The sequence below is a fragment of the Erythrolamprus reginae genome, chromosome 2, assembly GCF_031021105.1.
Source record: "Erythrolamprus reginae isolate rEryReg1 chromosome 2, rEryReg1.hap1, whole genome shotgun sequence".
In the NCBI taxonomy this organism is placed as follows: Eukaryota; Metazoa; Chordata; class Lepidosauria; order Squamata; family Dipsadidae; genus Erythrolamprus; species Erythrolamprus reginae.
The window spans coordinates 275,222,450-275,231,687 of NC_091951.1; the positions used below are offsets into that span (position 1 = coordinate 275,222,450).

At 36.3% G+C, this 9,238-nt stretch overlaps 1 long non-coding RNA gene across 1 annotated transcript; it reads right to left on the reverse strand.

Annotated features, from left to right (window-relative positions):
- Positions 1–4,233: 4,233 nt before the first annotated feature.
- On the reverse strand, positions 4,234–9,031 carry LOC139162386 (uncharacterized). Its single transcript, XR_011558319.1, has 2 exons — positions 8,641–9,031; positions 4,234–6,594 (listed from the first exon to the last, which is right to left on the reverse strand). It is a non-coding gene; the product is annotated as an uncharacterized lncRNA (long non-coding RNA).
- Between the last annotated feature and the right edge of the window lie 207 nt (positions 9,032–9,238).

Here is a 9,238-nt window from a genome sequence, read left to right on the forward strand (position 1 = left end):
TACCACTGTATTTGGTTGGGGGAAGCTTAGAGCTAACACACATATATTTTGCAATTTAATACAAATCCTTACTGTTTTCTATCTGAAAATCCAAAAACTCAACAGAGCAGAAGCATGTTCAATATGCACACACTTTATACTTCTGCTTTTGGCAGATTTCCAATAAGTGTTATCCACAATTGTTTGACTAAACTTCAGCAGAGTGAACGATTGAAGGACAACAATTGTTACCGGTAACAATCTTTTATAACGTCAAGAGCTCTCTGAATGCATTTTATCAATTCAGCTTCACTCCCTTTCATTTTTCAAGTAGTAAGGGAGGAACCTATTCTTACTCTTTCACTAGACATTCAGAAAATCTCTATAGTTTAAAAATTAAGTTATTCATGGGATAGCTGAACACTTTAGAACAAGTGGACAAAATCCTGCTTTTTTGAGCTCTGGAACATTTTACACACCTGTACTCCTTAAAAAGAAAAAGAAAACGCAAACAAACCACTTTATTCTCTCCCTACAAAGTCAGGTTTTCAGAAGGTGGTTTAATGGCAAAGCAGAATTTTGGCAGATCCTCAAAATTCTACTAGAAACTCAGGACGACCACATTTGGCTCCAGAAATAGGTGCCAGATTCAGTCAGAACCACAAGCAGGTTATAGCAAAGAATTTGGTTTGAAAGATGTTTAACTCAGCAAAGATTTCTAATGGTAAATATTTGGCCAATAATCTACCTTTGAAGTAAAGCTTCTTCTTCTTGCCATTATTAATCAATAGCTTTCTGAGGTGGCAGATCTAAAAAAAATACTATTGAATAGTAGAAAAAGTCCAACATATTCATTACAGCAGTGTTGTAACATATTTTTACTTTCTTTAAAAATATGTAACGTTACAAATTCAATTACCTAAAACCCAAGTTTCCGTTAAAAAATTTATTTGGCTCAAGCACCTGACACAAAACTAAGGTAGCACTGCTCTTATTTTAATTGCTTCAGAAATTAAGGGATTTCTACTTAGAAACTAAAATAGATAGATAAAAACAGAAGCATTCAGTATTGTTCAAATGCACACAACAGGTATGAGAATTGAAGCATAAAACTTCCCAAAATAGTTTTGCTTTGGCCACTAACTCATTTTTGCTTCATACATTTCATATGTAAAACTATCCTATCCTTAATTGTCCTTTGCACAACTGAGCATTCCATAAGTAAATCCCATGAATCTGAAATGAATAATTTATCTTATTAAAGAAATAATTGGTATCTTGCAATGCTGTCTTTTTTCCTTTTCAGAATATATCCAGCTCTGCATTTGTGCATCACTAATGTAAAAAGGATTTGTGATTATTTTGAAATGTTATCGGTGAAATATGTAAGATATATTGCATTTTTACACTTTAATTATTCTTTACAGTAAGAAATAACATTCCCTCACCCTCCCCCAAAATCAGTGTAATCACAATTCTCTGAATTGTTGTATTCACAGGATGGCTTAACTGTATTATAGACAAGAGAGAAGTAAAACTTTTGACACAATTTAAATCCCATAAATAATTTTAATTCTTTACATTTTGATCCTTATACATACAAATCAATATGTGAAAGTCCTAACATAAGTTATTGATACACCTGGACTAGTCTGAGGACTCAGGTAACTTTTCTTTACATGCGGCTTTATCCAGTGTTATCTTTTGTGGAGAAGTATATGCCAAAAGACCAATAGGTAAGAGGGGGGGAAAATCAGTACTACTGTTTTCAATCTTTCTCTGGTTCTTAATTTTTCTCATGGTGAAAACATTGATTCATTGAACCGAATAAAAACTTTACTTAATTTTATTCAAAGTTTTTCCATATCAAAAATGCACACATCACAATAGAAAAGTCAGCTTACTTACCTTCTTCATTCTCATCACTAAAACTAAACTTTAGCCACTGGATTTCATACTGAACTTTCCATCTACATCACAATCAGATAAAACCTGCTTTGCCCTAACAGCTAATGGAAACAATGCTGGAAAGTAATGATTACAACTGTCCATGTGCTTGCAATTAAAAGCTTTAATGGGAACAGGGAAAAAGATGAACTCTGAAAACTCTGGTGACATACTTGTACTGCAGTTAAACTCAAGAAACTACAACTTATACTCAAAAACATGTGACAATATGATTTCACGTTTATATACCATATTAAGGAAATGATTAACATTCAGAATGTTTCTTGTTCGTTGTTTTAAGTAGCAGCTTAGTTCAGAATAAAAGTTTTCCAATGGAAAAAAAATCCAGTTCATCATGGATCTCTTTTCCTAATATAAGCTCTGACTTGTTCATTCTGAGATAACCAAAAAGCATTTTTACTTTTTTTTTTTTTTTGCTAATCTTAATGCTACTAAATAGATTTGTCTCTTTAGGAAATGCAAGATCTATTTCACAGACAGAAGCCTGGAAAAACACCAGGCCCAGACAAGATAACTCCTTGCTTAAGTCTGTGCTGACCAAGTGGCCCCCATCTTCAACAAATCACTAGAGATGTGCTATGTTCCTTCTTGTTTCAAATGCTCTACTATCATCCCAGTACCGAAGAAGCCCTCCATCAAGGAACTGAATGACTACAGAACAGTTGCTCTAACATCTGTAGTTATGAAAACCTTTGAAAGGCTAGTGATGCCCCACTTGAGAACCATCACGGATCCACTGTTAGACCCCCAGCAATTTGCATACTGAGCAATTAGATCGACAGATGATGCTGTTAAAATGGCTCTGCACTGCATCCTACATCATCTTGAATCTCCAAAGTCCTAGGTTAGGGTCCTTTTTGTAGACTTTAGTTCAGTATTCAACACCAACATACCCAACATTCTTTTAACTAAATCAGTACCTGACCACACTTTTAAGTGGATCACAACTTCCTAACAGACAGGAAGCAGGTGAAGCTAGGCAAAATCACATCAGATACCTGTACAATGAGCACAGGGGTCCCCCAAGGCTGTGTATTCTCACCACTTCTCTCTATATACCAATGACATTTCAAATGATCCATCTGTTAAAACTACTGAAGATTGCAGACTATACAACAGTGATTGGTCTCATTCCAGACAATGATGAAACCGCAGACATGTTGAACAATTAGCCTCCTTGTGCAACCGTAACACTCTAGAACTGAAGTCAAAACTGTAGAAATGGTTGTTAGACTTTAGGAGAAACCCTCCCATCCTACCACCTCTCACAATACTAGATAACACAGTATCAACAGTAGAGACCTTCACATTTCTAGATTCTATCATATCTCGGGACCTAAAGTGGTCACCTAACATCAAAAACATCATAAAAAAAGCACAATAATGTTCTTTCTGTGCCAACACAGGAAGCTCAAACTGCCCTAGGAGCTGCTGATACTATTCTACAGAGAAATTATTGAGTCTGTCATCTGCACCTCTATAACTGTCTGGGTCGGTTCTGCAACCCAATAAGACCAACACAGACTTCAGAGGATAATCTGCAGAAAAAACAATTGCTGCCAACCTACTTTCCATTGAGGACCTGCATGCTGCCCAAGTCAAAAAGAGGGCTGTGAAAATATTTACCTACCCCTCACATCCTGGACATAAACTGTTTCAACTCCTACCTTCAAAAAGTTGCTATAGAGCACCACACCAAGACAACTAGACACAAAAACATTTTCCCCCCAAACCATCACTCTGCTAAACAAATAATTCCCTCAACACTATCAAACTATTTACTAAGTCTGCACTACGATTACCACTAGTTTTTTTCTCATCATTCTTATCACCCATCTCCTGCCACTTATGATGGTATTACTGTAACTTGTTGCTTGTATCCTTAAGATTTGTACTGCATTGTTTATTATTGTCGTGAGCCAACCTGAGTCTTCGGAGAGGGGTGGCATACAAATCTAATAAATTATTATTATTATTATTATTGTTGTTGTTGTTGTTTCCTCATTGCTTATTTGACCCCTATGATTGTACCTCATGATTCTTGACAAATGTATATTTTATGTACACTGAGCATATGCACTAAAGACAAATTCCTTCTGTGTCCAATCATACTTGGTCAATAAAGAATTCTATTCTATTCTATTAGTTATTGTTGCAAAAAATATTGATGCAACAATTATCATTAAAAAGCTTGTTGTTTGTATATAGGCGAATGGGTCCTTACAAATATCTTTTTGTTAAAGTAGAATGTCTTTACTGCAAAAAGCAAGAAAAAAGTCAAACTTCTGATTTACAATGAACATTTTAATTAATTATTAAAATACAATATCCAACTTATGGCTATCCAAGAATGTGTTCATAAGGTAGGTGACCTTGTGCATTTTTCAAATAGTAGTTCCTTTTACAAATGCAGCTTCTTTTGATCATTTGTTTCTTGTCTTATTCTTCCAAACTTTAGTCCATGACTCAAAATAATGAAATAATGCTGGTAAAGAAACAGGAATGTTTATACTGATGAAATCTTGTAAGAGTAACTTTCTTTCATTCCATAGCAAACAGATAAATGGAGAAGAATGGAGGAGAAAGGATTTGCTTTTCTTTGGAATTGAAGAGTTTGCTTGTGAATTCTTATGAAATATAGCAACCAAAATTTAAGTACAAAATTAGAAAGTGGCTGCTATACAGCCGCATTTGTATTAAGAGGGGGGGAGTCTGCAATTGCTGACTAAAACTTAAGCATCTTAGAACAAAGACTAGTACGTTCAGCAGTTCTTATTTTTGAATAAGCATGCAAAACTAACTTTATGCAGTTATCGGTATGAACTGTATAACTATTGGAAAATATGCAGTTAGTGAAAAGTCTTCTTATAAGTCTTATGATAATTATTTATCTACAAGGAAAATTATTTCAACACCTTATTTTTAAAAAGTCTACAAACATTGCCTATGCTTGTTTATCGACATGCAAATTTACAAAAATGGCATCTACTTTTAAAGTGAAAATACCATTATAAATAAGAAATAATTTGTGAATTATTTTTATTGCAGTTTTTTTTATTTTTAAGTCAGTAGAAATTTATTAGACATTTAAGATAATTTTAATATGCTTGTTATGTTTTTTAAAAAGCACTCTGTAATCTGAGTAAAAACTAACGATTGTCAGAATTCTACTGAAGATTTCAAACAACTATCATTCAGTAAATGACAGCAAAGTCAGTATTCTTTAAAAAAAACTTTTATAGTATGCAAGTTTTTAACTATACAGTATAGTTATGCAAAATATTCAGTGTGTGGAACAGACAGTTCTGAATATTCTATGACAGATTGAAACTCCTATGTTTGGCTTTTGGCATGTTTGAATCAGTGTTTGGTGTGAATAAAGAACACATATTCTAGGTTGAGGTGTTGAGTGGCAGATTGAATGACCAGGAAACCACTGATGGAAACAGACACCTAAGGGTGTGGGCCAAACTACATAAACACAGACAACATGGGCAATATGCAGCTAAAGGAAAACTATGGAGGAAAGTACACACAAGAAAGTGGGGGAGGAGTGGATTCATTGAATATGAACTGAAGCGATAACTGAAGAGAAAGTATAGCAAGACAGGGGTAATGGGGAACACTGATTTGTATTTAAACATGATGGTAGCGGTGTAGAAAACAGAAGTGGAGTACAGTAAATAAAAATAGGGCAGCCATGGGGACTACATGGACTGGAAGAGAAGGAGGTTTAAGTGTACTAGCTTTACTTTGTTCATCCTTTAAGACTCTTCTAGATTTGTTTCAGTCTAAATCTGTTAACAATTAAGACATTCCAAGCTGAGTGCAATTTCCCTCATGGTGCAATCCAGCTCCAAGCCACTTACTGTAAATATGCCCAGAAACTACATCAGATGATCCATCGTGTAGGTTTCCCATCATTTCCCATCATGATTCTTCAATTTGCCTGCAAACCTCTTAAAATTATTAGCCAGGTTAACCAGTTATAATAATAACTGATTTAAATTACTCTCAGCAACAAAATTTATTACTATGGAAATTCTTGAAAGAAAGTGTTGGCCATTGTAATTTCAGTTTTGCAGAGACATGTGATTATATTTTGCTATTCAACTTTTCTAGCCATAAGTAAAATGCACACATAACTTGTACTTTTTCCATGGCAGTATAAATAGCACATATCTCTTTTTAGAACTTTGCACACCTTTCATTTATACTGGCAATAAGCTAAAGCAATTTTGTTCATATGTATCAGTTTTTGTAAATTCCTTTAATCCTCTAAATTTCACAATCCACTGGTTCTATACATAGCTTCTCTAGTCAGTCTTTGATGAATTATATAGTATATGACTCTTTCATTTCAGAAGAATTTAGAAGTTATCCTATCTTCAAACTTATTTAATCCTTTTGTAGTTTCAACTCTGCTTACACTTTTAAGAAACAACAGTGCAAAATAGTAACCACACTCCATAATCTATGACAACAGATTACTCTTCAGGTTTCCATTTCTGATAATGAGGTGTTACTGGAGGATCTTGTTTCTGCTATGGAACCTTTTTCTAATTCTTGAATATCAGACAAATCAATGGTAGGTAATGGTAACTTCCAGAACTGAAAGGAGTTGTAGTTCCAAACGTCATCTTCAGGCTATGAAAACAAAATGAAAAACAAAACCCACCACCAACAAAATTTAATTAAAATGCTAGAAATTGAGACTTCATAGAAAAAGAAAGAACATTGTATAGAGAAATATTCATACAAATATTCAAGTGTTCTTTAGTTTCCATCATTGTAGTGGCTCAATCAATTTAACATTCTATTGTTGATTTACAACAATAGAAACAAATGCATTTTTCTGTGTGCACTTTCTTTTAAAGACTCGTACTTGTATTTGAATGTGATAATATTCATGTGTTATATAAAGCAATCACACAGAAGTTGCTCAACACAGAACTTAGAAAATTTGACTTCTATCACCACCTGGTGGCTTGAACTGGAAAAAATATTATTCTGTGATAATACATTTTGCATTCTCATTAGTTCATAGCTAGGAAAAAATTATGGTTGCCTAAAATTAGAATTATGCCACTTCCTTATATCTAATTTTTAGATCTGGGAAGACACAAAACTATTATGCATATGAAAAAAAAATATTTTAATTATGTGGTAAAAAGAACCTGGCAGATCACCATTAAAAAAGGAATTACATTTTTCTATTTATCTCCTTTATTCTGTCTCTGAGCGATTGACATTGTACATGTATAACAATCTGATCAGGACTGAACAATGAGGCTTTAAATTTTGTTTATAGACAAGCTATGGGAAGAGATCATTCATTACATCTTAAGGAGATAATTTAGTAAAATAATTTAAATTTGTTGTTGAAGAACATTCATTTATTTATATGTTTCTTTTCTTTTTCTTTACTATATTTTTATTTATTTTCTATTTTTTCTTTTCTGTACTAATTTTTAATCTATATTAGCTTTTTATAATAAAATAAAATATTCAACTTAAAGGGGCAAGTGTGTCTTTTTGCCTGAAATTTGGAACATAAATGATATCGACTGTTTCATCTAATAGCCTTTTCACGCTTGGCAACAGATTCATATTTATGATGGTCACAGTATCCCGGGGTCATATGATTCCCCACATTTGTGACCTTCTGACAAGCAAAGCCAATGGGGAAACCAGATTCTCTTTAACAACAGTGGCTAGAAAGGTCATAAAATGGGACCAAACTCGCTTAACAGACATCTTGCTTAGCAACAGAAAAATTTGGACTCGATTGTGGTCGAAAGTCGAGGACTACCTGTATTCCCTTTCTTTGTTTGCCAAGGTTTGGGCCACAACTTCCCTTCACTGGCCAGGGCTGTGCCTCATTGACAGGATAGGAATAGAATAGAAAATGAATAGGAATAAAATAGGAGTAGAATAGAATAGGAATAGAATAGAAAAAGAATAGGAATAGAATATAACAGAATAGGATAGGATAGCATAAAATAGGAATAGGATAGAAATGGAATAGAAATAAAAATAGAATAGCAAGAGGAGAGAAAGGAATAGGATAGGAATAGAATAGGAATAGGGTAGAAATAGAATAAAATAGAACAGAATAGAATAAAACAGTAATAGGATAGAAATGGAATAGAATAGGGAAGAATAAAATAGGAATAGAATAGGATAGAAATAGAATAGGGAAGAATAGAATAGGAATGGGATAGAAATAGAATAAAATAGAACAGAATAGGAATAGGATAAGATAGGATAGGAATGGGAGTTGGAATGGAATAGGAAAAGAAATAGAATTCTTTATTGGCCAAGTGTGATTGGACACAAAAGGAAATTGTCATTGGTGCACCTTATAGTAAGCCCTTTATTTGTTAATCACCTAATAGTTTCCCAGCCACAGATTTGAACTAACTAGCATCCATAAGGATTCCGAGTCGCCCAAGTGGGAAGGGAATCCCAATCCGTCGCAATCAAAGGCTGGGCAGCCCAGACAGAAGAGTCCAAATGGATTTATTTGCTCCTCGAGGCCGTCGCCGTCCTCCACTTACGGCAGCTTTCCCGCCCGAGGCTCTGGTTCGCCCGCCCGCGCCTCCTTGGAAGCAACGGACAGACCGCTAAACTGCAGTTTCCCCGAAGCGCCCCCCCCCCCATCGCCCCCAAAGCACAGGTCACTTTCTTCACCTTCTCGGGCCCTCCCTGACCGCCTGTCGCATCTCCTCCGGCGAGAGCCGCCGCTTCGGTCGCCATCCCAGCGACTATCGGAAGCCGTTGCTCGGGCTCCCTGCGCTCCGTTCCTTCCGCGAGCCTCTTGCCGGCCCCCGCCTCCTCGCCTCCCTCCGCGACCACCGTCCATTTGCGCTTCTTCTCCCCGCCGTTTTCCCGCCAGAGCGCTGCGCCTCGCGATTCTCGCCGTTCCAGATCGCTCCGCGCGCGCTTCGAAGGAGGCGCGCGCGGAGAGGAGCGCGGCTGGCACGGAGCGCGACAGGCCACTGCCTCCGCTCTTCGCTTAGCCATCAAGGAGGCCAAGCTCCGGGGGGGGGGGGGGGGCTGCTAACCTTCACTGCGCAGGCGTAACTGCTACAAGCGGGGGCGGGGCTACTGGAAGAGCGCGCAGGACAGCGTTATACTTTTGGTTTGTATTGCGGTCGCGTGCGCCCTCTGTCGGGGACGTCTTAAGTAGCAGTGTATGTCCTGCTTCCTTTTATTCTTGATGGCTTGGAAATGAACTAGGACCACCTTGATAGCCTGTTGGTAAGCTTGGGGTTTTTTTTGCAAACGT